The sequence below is a fragment of the Trachypithecus francoisi genome, unplaced genomic scaffold (genome assembly GCF_009764315.1).
Source record: "Trachypithecus francoisi isolate TF-2019V2 unplaced genomic scaffold, Tfra_2.0 Lachesis_group3, whole genome shotgun sequence".
Classification (NCBI taxonomy): domain Eukaryota; kingdom Metazoa; phylum Chordata; class Mammalia; order Primates; family Cercopithecidae; genus Trachypithecus; species Trachypithecus francoisi.
The window spans coordinates 89,999,455-90,016,240 of NW_022681468.1; the positions used below are offsets into that span (position 1 = coordinate 89,999,455).

The 16,786-nt window shown below is 41.2% G+C and overlaps 1 protein-coding gene and 1 long non-coding RNA gene across 4 annotated transcripts in view; one reads left to right on the plus strand and one right to left on the minus strand.

The window, feature by feature from the left end:
• The window catches only part of IGF1R (insulin like growth factor 1 receptor), a 318,275-nt gene that overhangs the window by 179,082 nt on the left and 122,407 nt on the right, over positions 1–16,786 (minus strand). The window lies entirely within an intron of this gene.
• On the plus strand, positions 11,701–14,023 carry LOC117070147. Its single transcript, XR_004431783.1, has 3 exons — positions 11,701–11,829; positions 12,901–13,075; positions 13,482–14,023. It is a non-coding gene; the product is annotated as an uncharacterized LOC117070147 (long non-coding RNA).

A 16,786-nucleotide genomic window follows, 5' to 3' on the forward strand; every position in this document is an offset into this window, starting at 1 on the left:
AGACAGGCTCTCCAGCTGCCCAGCTCTCTGTCCTACAGTCATGCAGGCACCTGCTTGATCATCTTGTGACCAGATACAAGCCCAGTTATTGGCCAGAGCACAACGTCCTCCCCAAACTATTCTAAAAAAAATCCTATGAGTGAAAATATACATGCAAACCTGGACTTTCTTCCCCCAATGCAAATAAAAGAGATAGTGGTTTTTCACTGTATTAGAGGCAACAGAGAAATCCTCTGTTTCCTTAGAATACTTGACTGAAATAAGCTTATAGATTTTGATTCATCCACATGTCTTCAAATACGCAAAGGAGCACAAAGCAACCCCGAGCTGGAAGGCACTTGGTCACACCTGAGGCCTGGCCATTCATTGCAGCACATGGCTTTCTTTCAATGGGGCTATCTGTCCCAGAAAGATCTAGAAGTTTTTTCTTCTTTGTTTAAAAAAAAACAAAAAATAACTCCCTGGTTAACAATTAAACCACAGAGTAATGACAATTTGCAATATGACAAATTATTCTGACTCTCCATTAGATGAGCCAAGGAAACCGCACTGTATGTGCCTTCAGGTTTTCCTCCACCTTGTTCTAAGGGTCTTAGCTTCAAACAGGTGCTGACCCCAAATGACTGGAACCAACAACACCTGCACTGAGGTCAACTTGTGGAGAAACTGAATACTCACCTATAGACCTAGGCAACTTGCTTTCCATATCTGGGATTAACAAGGCTGTACTTGCTGAAGCCTAGGAGTGCACGTGATTTCTGGAATAGCCACAGACCAAGCCCTAAAAGGGAGGGTGAGAGAGGCAGGGTCTGCAGGGGAGGGGCAGCAGCTGTAAGACTGAGCGCTGGGACCATCCATAATTGGATTAGACAGACGCAACCAACTGACTCTTTCAGCAGACCAAGCCCACATTGTGCTCCTGCTAGTGGTCATGTAGGTGCGCTTTGTTTTAAGGAAACCTAATACCTACATTCCTGATTTACAATACAGATCCTTTATTGGGGCACCTCACATAGTCAGACCCTCCTGCCTCTCTTTCCTTTACTGCTTGAGTTGGGTGGGGATCAGTTCCTGAGCTCCGAGGAAAAATAATTTCAGGATAGAGAATATTTGCATCAACAGCATAATCATAGCAGGCTAGACTGCTTTACCTACACTATCTAATTCAATCTTCAAAACACTTCCAAAGGAATTCCATTTATTCCCAATGTACTGGTGACGACTCTGGAAAAGTTCCGCAAAACCTTTGGGGCAATAGTCTTCTGGATCCTAAAGCCTGTGACCCTGGGGCCAATTAACATGCCTCCTATAATGAGTATTAAAATATAAATTTTGCTGCCTTTCCATATGAACATTATTTTTAACTCTAGATTACCTGGGACTGAAATCGTGAATGTTTTCTAGAGATTCTATTACTTGATATTCCCAAATACAGTGCACACACAAGTACTTTCATATCCTACAAAGGGAAGAGGGAATTGTGACATCTGACAGAAGGATAAAGAAACTCAAGTCCAAAAGAACTGCAAGTATCTGACTGTGTACAATCAGTTCTTGGCACAAACTAGATATACAGTGTATTGTTTCTAAAAAGCATTCTGTAGACAAGAAAATTAGATAGAAAATCAGATTCAATTCCCTAAATAACAAGATGACATTCTGATGATTTGGAGGTTAATTACTATAAGGCACTAACCAATCAAGTCAAATTCCAGTTGCAAAATTAAATTTTAAAATTGTAATCATAAAATTACAAACTACTAGTAACTATTTCCCATGTTTAACAGCTTGCTCCCTTCTAAACACATACACATATATATACACACGAACTTCTGCGTGTTCATATTCTTTCTGGTTTAATTCAAGTTGTCGAAAATCTAGACATGTTGTAAATACAGTCATCCCTCAGTATCCAAGGGGGATTGGTTCCAGGACTCCCACGGATATAAAATCCTTGGATGCTCAAGTCTCTGAAATAAAATGGCACAGTGTTTGCATATAACCTATGCACATCCTCTCACAGACTTCAAACCATCTCTAGATTACTTACAACACCCAATAAAAATGCTCTGTAAAAAGTTGTTACACTAGTTTTTAAATTTGTTATCTTTATTGTTGTACTGTAATTTTTTTTACTGTTTTTCCCCCAAACATTCTTAATCTGTAGTTGGAGGAATCTGCAGATGTAGAACTGAAGGAGACAAAGGGTTGATTACCTGCAGTTTTATGTAAGAGACTAGAATTAGTCTAGTCTAATTCTAATTAGTCTAGTCTAATTCAGATAAAGGATGTTCACAAACTGGACGCTAAACTAGGGCATATGGTCAAGTATGGCTTAACCCAGTCTCAATTGCTCAGCAGGAAAATGTGTATTTTGGCCAACTCTGATCACCTAGGTTGGTACACCTCATTCTGATGTCAACCTAAGGGGGTCAGAGTTGGCCAAAATAAAAATTCTGCTAGCAGAAATTCTTTCTAGCAGTAAAAAGAAAAGGGAGATTCTCAGATATCCTGGACTCCCGCAACGGGTAGGATTACCCCTAGGACTTCTCTGTTTACTGCCATGAGAATAATGCCAGCTTTTGGCACCATAATCCAGAGGTGAAGAAAGACTTTTTATACTTAAAAAATAGGATTCAGAAGCCGGGCACAGTGGCTCACCCCTGTAATCCCAGCACTTTGGGAGGCCAAGGCGGGAGGATCACCTGAGGTCAGGAGTTTTGAGACCGCCCTGGTCAACATGGTGAAACCCTGTCTTTACTAAAAATACAAAAATTACCCAGGCGTGGTTGTAGGTGCCTGCAATCCCAGCTACTTGGGAGGCTGAGGCAGGAGAATCGCTTGAACCCGGGAGGTGGAGGCTGCAGTGAGCTGAGACTGCGCCATTACACTCTAGCATGGGCAAGAGAGGGAGACTCCATCTCCAAAAACAAAAAAAGGATTCAGATGCCATAGTATTTGCAATAGACCAATCAAAAACTCTATGTGCATATAGCACATAATCCAGCCTAGGAAGGATAGCATGGTACTATATATAAACCCAATTTGTGACAGCAGCACTTTCTAGCAATAGCATCAGTATTCTCCACAAAATTTAGCAAGTGATACCTAATAAAAATAAAAGGAGTTTACATATATTGAGCATATATTAATAACTAGTAATAAACTACCATAAACTGAAAAGTGAGTTCAATAAACAGTATCTCTATATACTGGCAATGAGCAAAGAAATTAAATACTTAGGGTATAACTCTATCAAAATATACACAGGACGACAAAAACTACAAAATGCTAATAAAGTAAATCAAAGAAAAACTAAATAAATAGAGGGACATGCCACATCCATGGAAGGTAGTACATTCATACCACAGACTACCATTCAGCAATAAAAAGAAACAAACTACTGATAAACACAACAATCTGAATGAATCTATAAGGAATTACGCTGATGGAAAAACGTCAGTCCCAAAGGGTTACATACTATGAGTCCATTTATAGAACATTCTTAAATGATAAAATTTTATAGAGAGAGAACAGGTTAGTTTGTAAACAGGCATAAAGGAGAGAAGAGAGATAGAAGGGAAGTAGGTGTACCTTTATGGTGATGAAATATATCCTCACTATATTACTGTTAACATCCTGACTGTGATACTATACTACAGTTTCACAAAATGTTACTCATGGAGGGAAATGGTGCATGGAATTACTCTTTATTATTTCTTCAAACTGCACGTGAATCTACAAGTATCTCAAAATAATTTTTTTAATGGGGGTGGGGAGAGGTCTCCTAACAACAAATAAGTTAACTTGCCATCCTCCAGCAGCTTAGGCAGGCAGACAGCTTTGTGCAAATCACATCATCATGATGTTGGGCCGTCCAGATGCAGAACATATTCAGCCTGTGTGCTGCCACTTCATCAGGAAGTCACAGCTCCAAAAAGGTTAATTTTTAAGTCCCTATTTATAAATCGCATCTTTAAGTTACATTGCTTTCTTAGCTCAAGGACTATTTCAGTTGTAATAGTTTAGGATTATATACTATGAAAACAATAAACTAAAGGAAGATCTTAAAATAAGCAATTACAGTAATTAGCACTAAAGAATTTCTAAGTCGATTATTGGGCAACTTTCTGAAGGAACAAGACTATTTTAAACTAAAAGAATGCATACCCAAGACATGTTTATTGCAGGGTTACTTGTAATACTAAAAAATTGGAAACAACTAAATGTCTAATTTGGAGCAATTAAAGAAATCATGTCCATCATTCCAGCTTTACGCAATGGTTAAAAATGCATAAAGAGCAGGTCCGCATGCACTGACAATAATTATAAGCAAGGTAAATTATTAAGCTGAAAAAAGATACAGAACAATGCAAAAAGATAACGCCATTTAAGTATTTAAAACTATAAAGTAGAACATATGCATATATAACATAAATAAATGAGAGTATCTTCAAAATTAGTTGTAATGAAGACCTCATGGGGAAGGGGATGGTGACATTTAAAATATATTTTCATTGTAAAACAAAAAAATCAGAATTTACAAATTTAGATTTCTATCAATCATGATTAAAATGTTTTCCACTTAATTCAATGTGGTAAACAAAGCTGCTTCCTTTCATCTCAAAATGCACATATTCAGGTTTTTATCCAAGTGTTTACTGAGTTTTGTTTCTTCTTTAAAAGTGTCTAGATTAGGGAATCACAGATTCAATTCTTTCAAGGAACACTACATATTAACAGAAAAATTATTTGCTCAAATAGGTTTGAGAAATGCTATTTAAAACATAAACAGGAGACCAAGGCAGGAGGATCACCCGAGTCAGGAGTTCACAAGCAGACAGGGCAACACAGTAAGACCCCATCCCCCCCAAAAAAATCAACAGGAGGGAAATAAGGTAATTAGCCTTTTGCTGGGCTATGAAAATATTTTAGGCCAGTGCATGAAAAGATGCTCAGAGGATTTCAGAGTTTGAGAAATCTCAGACTACATTCCCTTAACCCTAGAATACCACAATGTTGTCCAAATTATCCATCAAGTCCATAAAGACAGGAAATAGACTCAATATAGCCTCAGTACCCTGGCACAGTAACAGCACATGGTACATAAGGAGCATGTGACAAGCTTATGCAAATAAGAGGCACAAAATATGCAAGGTATATAAAGTTCTAAGTAGTTTACATACTTGGCCTATCTTGTAACACTATTTACTAAAAAACGGTTAAATGTTATTAACTCATTATTTCTATTCAAAAAGCATTTGACAAATAGTAGAAATTCAGTCAAGTACTTGCTACTTTACAAAAAGCTCAAGTAAATAAATATAAATGGACAACTGAGAAACTGGGTTCCACTATAAGCAGAGCCTTCACCAGTTATGGGTAGTTCTAATGAACAGTAAAATCTTCTAATGGATTTAAATACGATCTGATGTGCAACATTAGTAATGTGGAGGGACATTTATTTCTAGCACAAGTGATCAGTCAAGTCCCTTCTACACCCTAACCCATTTCTTTTTGCCCCCAATTTTAAACCTGCCTCACTATTAAAGCTTCAAGACAAACTTTAGAATCCTTTTATCAAGCTCCAAACAAGCTGCGGAAGTACTGAAATTGTTTTTAAATTATAAATCAATTTGGGAAGAAGTGACATTAATATTCCAGCTTCTCACCTAGATCAAACAGTATTTTGCTTCATTTAAATCTCTTTTTCTTTATTTTGAAACAGGGTCTCGCTCTGTCATCCAGGCTGGAGTATAGTGGCACAAACATGGCTCACTGTAGTCTTGACCTCCTGGGCTCAAGTAGTCCTCCCAACTCAGCCTCCTGAGAAGTGGACATGACAAGTGTATGCCACGACTCCCAGCTAATTTTTGTTTTGTTTTGTTTTCTAAGAGACAAGGCTTGCCATGTTGCCCAGGCTGGTAAATCTTCTTTTCTACATTGTTCAGTAAGATTGTGTAGACTTTCTGTAAATACATCCTGCAAGTTTCCTATTAGAAATACTACTTGTTATCTGGATTGTTTAATTAAAAAGAAATGCGGTTTTATTACTTCCAAAAACATAAAGCAATTCACTTATCTATCTAAACCGTAAGGAGATTCTTAAGGAGACAGACTGCCTAAAGTGAATAGTGAGGAATGATTTATAATTAGTATGTTAATTTCATCTGTAAATAGGAAATTATAAAACTTTTCAAGGCAGTTAAAAAAAATTCCATCAAGTAGATTACATATTCACCTTACAATTTTATTTATTTATTTATTTATTTGTTTGTTTGTTTGTTTGTTTATTTGTTGAGACAGAGTTTCACTCTTTTTGCCCAGGCTGGAGTGCAACAGCATGATCTCGGCTCACCGCAACCTTCACCTCCCAGGTTCAAGCGATTCTCCTGCCTCAGCCTCCCCAGTAGCTGAAATTACAGGCATGTGCCACCACCCTGGCTAATTTTGTATTTTTAGTAGAGATGGGGTTTCTCCATGTTGGTCAGGCTGGTCTTGAACTCCCGATCTCAGGTGATCCACCTGCCTCGGCCTACTCTCTTAATTTAAACAACTATTAAATGAGACAATACATTGCAAAGCATTTAGAAAGTGCCTGACACAGAAATAAGTTTTCAATAAACACGAATGTTTGCTGTTATTACATAAATTTAAATAAATTTTAAAAAGCCACCTGGCTCCATTCTTGGTTGGCCACAAACTCTGAAGAGGTGGAATTAAAGTGTGTGAGGCATGTCGGAAAATCAAAACCTCCTATGCAAGTCACTACCACAGCTGACATCCCGGGGCCAGAGAATTTGGTGAACGTCTTCAATGGTCACAACAGAAAAGGGAACTAACTCTAGATCCCCAGGCTGACTTGCCCACTGAGCCTGGAGGGTAAACTGCTAATTAACTCATCTCCCCACCTTTCTTTGCTTGGGTTCCCCTCCTTCCATCTTCACCCCTGTGCCAACAGGACATCTCCACAGATAGCTTGCTCTCGTGTTCCCTCTACTGGAGGGCTGTGGTCCCAGAGTTGCTCCAACGTCCAACTTGGCTCCCTGCAGATGGAATGTCCTCCTCCAGGGAGAGGTGCTGGAGGTCAAGTGCTAATGTATTGTCAACCTTTGACTCCAGAGAAGCGGATTATATGATTTAATGATAGTTCCGCACCAGGAAAGATTTTGAAACGTGTAGCTCAAAACAGTAAAATTTCAGTGATTATCTGAAACTGAAGTAGTCCAAACTGCTGACTGTGTAACCTGAGCAACTTGTTTTAACTCCTCGGAGGCTGTTTCCTCATCTGTACAGTGAGAATAGCAGTACTTACCTAACAAGGTTGAGGATTAAATGAATTAGTATTTGTAAAGTGCTTAGAATGGTATATAGCACAGAACAGTGTTCTATAAGTATTTCTTGAAAAAAAATAAATAAGGAAGCCTACCTTAAACCTTAAGAGAAAAATTTTTTTAAGCCAAAATTTTTAAAAGCTAAAGTTTAGAATCAATTGCATTTTAAAGTCATCACTAAACATGAGGTTGCTGCTACACAGTCACTTGTGCTGGATTATATAACAGGTGAAAACTTATTCTCTTGGGAATTTCCAGAACTCTGTAGCACAGCCAAAATACACTGACCTTGAATACACTGTTCTTGAACAAAGTGGATGTACTGAACACTGAATTGATGTTACTACTTCGTACGAAGCACACAGCACTGAATGCTCTCACGCTCAATTATCTGACAGTGATGCTAGTAAGAATAAGACATATTTTTAATCTTACTTAAAACTTATTATGCACTCCCAGAGTACTTACAAGAAAACTACTCTTCTGCTCTTCATGGATATCTGCTCATAAGAAGAAAAACAGCTGGTTTTGGGGCTGGTGGTGGGTTTTCCCACTGATTCCGAAAGACAGAGAGCTATGCATATGCTAACTTCCAAAGAGGCTATCATCAGTCACTGGAAATCCACAGAAGAGGTCACTGCCAGAGATCTGCCACGTGTGATCCACCCACTCTCACTTCAAGGCCACTACCAGGCTAATGCAAGGCTCCTGGGAAGGTGGCCCAGTGCAGGACAGACACAAAAGGGACCACAGTCAAGGAGCAGCCTTACTTTCTCACCTCACCCAAGATACAGACCTATGGGCTAAGGGAGGGGAAATCGGCATATGGCCACCCAGGCCAGGGTTGCGCCCACTCCTCAACCCTGCTCCCAGGGAGAAAGACCGTACTCTTGTCAAGGGCCCTGTGGGTGAGAAAGAGCTAGAGGGCCGCTGTGACCACTGAGTTTCTGCACCATTTGGTCAACTGAAAATCATGACCCTCTCTGGGTCTCAGTCTTCTCATCTGTGAAGTGGAGGGGTAGGACAAGATGACATGAATAACAGAAAGAGTGACTATAACCCAAGCCCATAGTTTAGTGTCAAGGATTGTGAGAATGAAGCAAAGGGCATCAAGCACTCTGAATTGTACAAATAATGAAGGTAACGCCCACAAAGACAGATAGAACATGCCTCACAGCTTCTCAGTTTTCCTACGACTGTTAACATAACTAGTCACCACGTAGCATGACTCCAAGGACCACGTATGGGCTTTGCATCTTCTGTGAAGGCTTCCGTCGACCTTGGGGATATGTCGCTGTTCTGTCCACCAGCACTCTCTCATGTTCTCAGGACAGTGGCATAATTATCCATTTCTGTTCTGTCCCTACCCCCTAAAAGATTAGTCTAGAACCTGTTCTTATTAAGCTCTGCATTGTCATTGCTGAATACTCTGTCATGCAGTAGGTGCTCAATAAATGACAATACCTAACCCTCTGTACACATATCAAAAACAAAAGAGCATCTATGGGTCTTTATACTGTAAGGTTTTACTTTCTTCTCCCCTACTTCCCTACTATTGGTCCTTCCATCTAGACCTTACCATCTGCAGTGGTCTACATTTGGGACCCTTACAGTAAACATGTGCTACCTCTCTGAAAAGTCAAGCAGCTGCTCCCAGCTCCATCTCTGCATGACCAGGCGAGTGAGTGCAGACCTCATCTTACATCTGTGTGGTTCTCTTTTCCTTAGGCTGAAATGCTGCTTTCCCCGTCAGCTGTGAGAATGCACTTGCCGCCCTCTTGCCCACCATGGTATGGGGCCTGGAGAGCTAAGCTTGTGTCTGCTCTGACTTTGGACAGCCCCCAGAGAGGTCATTCCTCGGCAGCTCGTTCCGTCCCTAAGAAGTGCTGCCTGAGATTCCAGAGTTGCCTGCACCCTTGAAGTTCCTCTTTGGTCATCGTTCCTTGCTTGGACTTCTTCAGAAGTCTAGAGACTTCCGAGGTCGGTGAGCAGACTGTGTCCTTAACAAGCACTTTGTTTCTCAGGGCCTCCCCAGGTCCCTAACCACCTCCCTCTCAGACTCCCAAACCCTGGAAATGAATTCAAGGCAATCTTCTTCCCTCTTTGAAAGGTTTAACAAACAGCATCTAAACTTTAACCTTGGAAAGCACATTAACCAAGTTCCAGGTCACACGAATTAAGGGATGGTCCACTTAAAACAAACCACACTGAGTAGCTCCGAGGAATGTCTCCACTGGTGCAAGTGCAAAATCCAAGCAAAGGCCCTGATTAGTGACTGAGTGTGCTTCAGGACACCGGCCCCTCCTGCCTGGCCCTCTGCCGCTGCAGCAACACATGTGAACTGACACGGTATCTGAGCACACCCCTGAGCACACCCCGGGAAACAGACCGCAGCCCTCCCTGGCGCCCAGTGATTACAGGCCAAGGCTGAAAGCAGCAACAAGAACCAAGAAACAAAGCCTTCTGTGAAACCAGAAACCACACAAGGTCACAAAAACAGCAAGAACTTGTAAATCCTGAAAACCCTTCAGTGAGGAATTTTCCTAAGCACCTGTGTCCAGCTCTGAACCAACAGTGGCTTGACACATACCTGAGACGATGAGAGCATAAATCCTGCCGCCCCTCCGGAAAGACCATTCAAGGTCATGGGCATTTTAAGATGTGGTTCTCTTTAAGGCTTATCTGTGGAAAAACATCCAAGGCACAGACCAAACAGCCGCTTTGAAAACACACTTAAGACAGACCACAGCCTTGCACACCGCTGGGGCCTCAGGTGAGAGGAGGTGGAGGTGAGGGCCGCCCAGCACCAATGTCTGGTCAAACGGCAGGTAGGGGGACTTCACGCGCACCTACAATATTTCAGAGCCTGGGCTCAACAGGGGAAGAAGGGAAGAGGCTTTTATAAATAATGCTGACAAAATCAAGTACCAAGCATGCAAGTGTCCTGTTAACTAGTAAGTTTCTTTTTTAAAGACATAAAATCTGGCTGGGCACAGTGGCTCACGCCTGTAATCCCAGCACTTTGGGAGGCCAAGGCAGGCGGATCTTCTGAAGTCAGAGGTTTGAGACCAGCCTGGCCAACATGGCAAAACCCCATCTCTACTAGAAATGCAAAAAATTAGCCCAGCATGGTGGCACATGCCCATAGTCCCAGCTACTCAGGAGGCTGAGGCAGGAGAATTGCTTGAACTCGGGAGGTGGAAGTTGCAGTGACCTGAGATTATACCACTGCACTCCAGCCTGGGAGACAGAGTGAGACTCTATCTCAAAAAATAAATAAATAAATAAATATAAATAAATTAATTAATTAAAATAAATAAATAAAATCTCTCTTGCCCCATCCACCCTTCCTTCAAGAGTTTAAGGAAAATCACCACAAAGAGAAAACCAAAGCCAGTCAAAAGCTGCTTAAAGGATGTGCAATTGCATGTGATTGAGAAAGTCTCTGTATGATTAAAGCCAGAAAGAAGGCTGCGTACTCGGCAAATACTAGGCACTGTATTTAAGCAAATATTCTTTCAACTATCAGTCTCCTCCTCCCACAACACACCTCCCTAATTTGCAAAGATTTGTTTAATAGACCAGTGGTTCTCAAAGTGTGGTCCCAGACCCCAAACAGGATCACCTGGGAACTTGACAGAAATGCAAATTCTCATCATCCAATCAGCCTGAGACCTGCTGAATCAGAAACCCTGATTGAGCAGTGGGGGAGACCCACTGTACTCCGCCTGGATCCTTCAGTGCGGACCAGGGGCCCAGCACCAGCAGGGGCCACAGGCACAGAAGCCAGATGTTGCTCTGCTCCTTTACAGCTGCAGAGATGGCCAAAGACCCCTCCCCAGCTGCTTCCCCCACAGGTGGGGGCTTGGGACACTTCCCAGGTGGCATAGCTGTGGTGGTGGCAGCAGTGGTAGGAGGCCCAGGTTGAGACATGAGGGGAAGAACAATGTCTAGGGCAACGGTCCCTGAACTTGTTTGCACAAGGTACCCACCCAGAAGCCTTGAAAACACAGATGCCCAGTCCCACCCCTAGAAATGGTGATTCAGTTGGTCCAGAGGTGGGGGTGGCAGCCTGACTTTGGAATCTGAAAAGCTCCCCAGGTGATAATAATGTGCAAACAAGTTTAGATCTGCCTACAGTCTTGTGACTGTTAAAACAGAGATGGGGCAGGACACAAAAGGCACCTTCCATGTGGAGGTGGAGGTGGAAGTGGAGGGGAGTAAGGCAATGGCCCCGCCTGCTACACCAGGGAGGACTTGGCCTGAACCAGCTGGGGGTCATCCATTTCTGAGTGCTCCAGGGGCCTGGCACCGGCAAGGGCTTGATGCACATAGACTCAGGTATTATAACCAATTTTCCCTCTTTGGACTCTGGGACTAAGGCAGGTTATTATTAACCTCGAAGTCAGACAACCTCCAAAGAAGTCAGGACTCAAACCTGGGGCTGCCCAGCTGGAGTAGGAGTCTGGTTTCAGGTTCTCGAGCTATGAAACTAGTAAGTGCGACCCTACCTCCAGTTCCCTGATGTAATATCCAATAATGAGCAGAGTACTACTCATCTTCCTTTTAAATTTAATTGTGGGAAAATATCCATAACAAAATTTACCATTTTAACCATTTTTAAGTATAGAGCACAGCAGTGTTAAGTACGTTCACACTGTTGTACAACATCACCACCAGCCATTTCCAGAACTTTTTCCATCTTGCAAAAGTGAAACCTTCGCTCCCTTCCCCAAACCTCCCGCAACCATCATTCTGTTTTCTGTCTCTGAATATGACTACTCTAGGGAACCTCATCTAAATGAAATCATATAGAGTATTTGTCCTTTTGTGACTGGCTGATTTCACTCGGCATAATGTCCTCAAGGTTCATTCATGTTGTTGCATGTGTCAGAATGTCCTTCCTTTTTAGGACTGAATAATATTCTATATTTCTTCTTAAAGAAACAATTCTCAACTTTAAAGTCTAAACTCTATAGTCAAACCCTGCATTTTCCATGCCTAAAAGCACAGACACTACAGTTCTTGTGCAATGAATGGTAAATGCATCCTTCAATCTTTTGTGGGGAAATTTGCAATATGTTCTCCATTTTTGATCTGTCTTGTATTTTGGCCTCATATTCAGGCCACAAGAATCTGCTTTACAATTTGAATCACAAGGGATCCGAGATGGGTGCTGTAGCCAACCCGACTTAACAGGCAGCATTTCTAAGCACAGAAGAGAGAGAATTGAATCTGATTTGAAGGGATTCAGGAAAGGCTCATAAAACTTCAGTGAATGTCCCATGCTTCTAAGATCCTCTTCTTTTTGTCATAGCATGATGTCTAAACCCACAGCATAGTTCTTCAGCTATTTCTGAATTGCTGAGATTAACCAAAAACCAATCCCAAAGAGATAAAAATAATTGATTCAAACTGATTATACAATAAAGGGGATTTATTTCCTTAAAACTGGAAAAATACAAAAATAGGGTAGGTTTCAGGCACAGTTTATTCTGGGCTACTACTGCAGTTTTCAGTGATTCTTCCAGTCCTGTCTCTCACCCCACAATGACTTTATCCTTAGGTTGGCTTCCCTCCGGATCACAAGATGTCCTCAGACGCCTACTGGAGCTATGTGGACCCTTATTCACATCCAGAGAGAACACTGCTTCCCAGAACCACCAAACTATAGTTCTGAGCAGCGTTCTAAGGGATCAACCTGAACTGTGGCCAGGAAATGTCTCCCTGCTGATTACAGGGTAGGGTATAGTCCATCTTTGGGGGAAGGAAGGATGCTCTAATGTTAGTTGGGGTTAATTTCACCCAAAATGCGTGGCTGCTATGCAGTGCAGGTAAGAGTGGTCCCTAGAACAAAATCTGGGTGCTGTGAGCAAAGGGAAATGGTTGCCGATCCATGTCCCCCAAGGCACCCCATGGCCTAAGTAATGCTCCATGTTAATCCTTGTGTCAAAATTTCACATACTTCTTGAGAAGGCCTTGACTGGAGTAGTAAGCAAACTAGCATTTTAACTTTTTCCCCTCTCAGGGAATTGATTTGTCCTTTGTGATCACATTAATGTTTGCAGATGCCTTGATCTTCATTAATTATGTGAATTTTTGTAAAGTTGAACATTGAAGCCAACAGCAGCCATACTTCTCTTTTAGGAAAATGGCAGCCACTCTGAGCCTCGAGGTTTATACAGCCCACAACATTCTCTGGATGGGACTGTACATGCAGCATGGGGGACAACTGAGTCACCAGCTACTCATCTTGTATAGCAAGAGAACAAGAAAAAACTGAGTATAGTAACCAAGGAAGAAAATCATAAAAGTTCACACACTGAAAACAACTTTCTAATTCTCTTACCCATAGTTGGCCACAGTTGAGCTTAGAATCATCGCCAATAGTTAACTCAAAAAGGCATGCAAGTATGTGGTAAGATACTATAATTTTGAGGTTAGAAAATAAATCCACGTGTTTATAACTTAAGTAACAGTGATTTGAATCAAGGAGTATTAATGACTATACCCTTAGAAAAAGAATGATTCTAACCACTTAGCCTTCAGCACCCACCCCCTATCAAAAACAAACACATTCTGTGATAACAAACATCATAACATGATCTTTATTTGTCTGCCCTGGAAAAAAACACATCAAATCATGACTGGTGTTCCTGTTATTCATTCCTCCCCAACAAGAAAAAAAAGTGACCTTTTTGGCTGGGCACGGTGGCTAGTGCCTATAATCTCACCTCTTTAAAAGTAAAAATAAATTAATTAAATAAATAAATAAACAAATTAGCTGGGCATGGTGGTACACACATGTAGTTCTAGGTACTAAGGAGGCTAAGAGAGGAGGATTATTTGAGCCCAAGAGTTCAAGGCTTCAGTGAGCTATGATTGTGCCACTGTGCTCCAGTCTGGCCAACAGAGACCTAATTCTTAAAAAATAAATAGATAGATAGATAGATAGATAGATAGATTTTTTTTAAGTGATCACTTGAAGTCTTCCTTCATGCTTATTTTTCACAAACTTTTCTTAGGTTCAGAACAGCTTGTTCAATATTAATTCCGTAGAATAGAGTCGACCACACTATGAGGACTCAATTTGAAAACAACAGTATACTAAAAATATCAGTGATTTTCAAAAAATTATTTTCCAGACTAGAAATTATCAATAAATCAAAAAATTATGAATTAGTAGTTTTTAGTAAAGTTGGTATTTCACACATTTTTTTAAGTCAGAAAATTCCTTATGAACACCTGTTTCATGTTTTCAGAAATTTTTAAATGATTCCACAGTTGCTACTTGGTCAATAAAGAAAAACTTCATGCTTTTACTTCAACTAGAATTCTCTGTTCGCAGTTTGGGAGTCTCACTGGCCAGTGTGTACATGAGAACTAAAGGGACGTATGCACTTGAGAGCTCAGCTGTGCAAGCTGGGCTTTCCTAACCTACGCTGCTATAAACACACTGCTAGAGGAGGGACATTTAAGCTATTCTCATGCTGTTACAAGATTAAATGCCTCCCTACCTATTTAAAAAAAAAATGTCAATGGAGAAGAAGGAAGGGGGGAGGGAAGGAAACTCAGCTTGAATGTCAGTAACTTGATAAGCTTGCTGCTGATAAACAAAGAACACCCTGGGCTTTGTAGCAATTGCCAATATCCAAACCAATCAGCAAACAATCTAAGCTTAACCCTAACCTTAATTTTTTCCCCCTTCATTATAGAAAATGTTTAAACCTCTTGCACAAGTTGTTATTCATAAGTGAGCTGCAGGGGGGAACCCAAGCCTAGATCTAAGATACTCTTCAATGTGCATGCAGGCCTCACCAGTGATTTCTCTGGAGGCATATTCTGACCAAATCAATTGCCTCACCTGCAACATCACCATTTACTAGGTCTCACTATATATAAATAACTTCTCAGCTTACTCACTAAAGCCTCGTGCAGGTTCCTCTTCCCTCCTCAATTACATCTGCACGTGTAAGCACACACATCTGCACATTGGTTTGCTTTATTCACAGGAATCGGGGAACCCCTATGAAACAGCAGTGAGGAAAGGGAGAGAGGGTGGGTGGGTACCCAGAAGAAGGGAAATAAGAAGACAATGTACAGGAAAACAACAACAATAAAAATCCTAAGTAGTTGTGTTCTTCAAAGAACTAAATGTAAATGGTCCCAGCACACACTAGAAAAACAAGAGCAGCAGGGGGTATGTGTTAGTCATCTGAGTTCCACATTGGGCGCTTGGATGGAGGGATGAATGATGAATGGAATACAAACAGTGCCACAGCTGACTCCCCCACTGTGAAGACCCCATTAGATTCCAAGGTGCACTTCCTCATACAACAACAATCCAACTCTCACCAACAATCCTCATTCAAAGTTTCATCCACAAAACAAAGTCCTCAGTAGCGACTCTCCACCTTTAAATGTTCAAATGTACTGCCATGGGGACCAAGAAGACACAACTGGGACCTTTTTATTGACTGTTGATTTCTAAAGTTTTAGGGGTCAGAAGTCTCTGAGAATGTGGTGCCTTCTGGGGACACTCCTATCAAGAAAAACGCATACAGACAAATTTTGACCCAATTTTGACATGGTAGACACTCAGGATTCTGTGTTGGAAAGGAATTCCAACTTGGATCCCTGCTGGCAAGCAGAACCAGGACAGGGCCGGGAGCGGGAGGGACCTGAGACAGTTATTGCCGCCTGTTGATCACTAATGGCCAACTTACACAGATTCTCCATACCCTAAAACCATCCCTGGTCTTCCCTGTCAAAAGGTCCTTAGGGTGAAAATCTATGCCTAAACCTATGTCTTCCCCTTTTACTTTTTATTGATGTGTAATATTTGTACAAATTTATAGGGTAAATATTGTATTTTGAGACATGTATGCAATGTATAATGTATAATGTATGCGATGTTTAATGATCAGAATATCCATCATTTCAAACATTTACCATATCTTTGTGTTGGGAACATTTCTAATCTTCTAGCTATTTGGAAATATACAGTAAATTACTGTTAACTATAGTCACCCTATTAGAATGTATTCCCCTCTATCTAACTGAATGTTTGTACTCAATCTCTACCCCTCTTCACCATCCCCTTTTCCAGTCTCTGGTAACCATCACTCTACTCTCTACATCCAAGAGATCAACTTTTTTGCTCCCACATATACATGAGAACATGTGATATTTGTCTTTGCCTTCCCCTAACTTTTAATCCCAGCAGAGAGACATTCATTCTGCCCATGATCACACTCATTATCATCTGGAAGTCAGAATGACACGGTGGACACCCAGGATTCCACACTGGAAAGAATTCCAACTTAGATCCCTGTCAGAGAGAAAAACCAGGGCAGAGCCAGGAGGGGAAAAGGCTTGAGAGGCAGCAAGTGCTGACTGTTGACAGTTAATGACCAACTCAGAGATCTACAGAGAACAAGGAGGCAACCAAA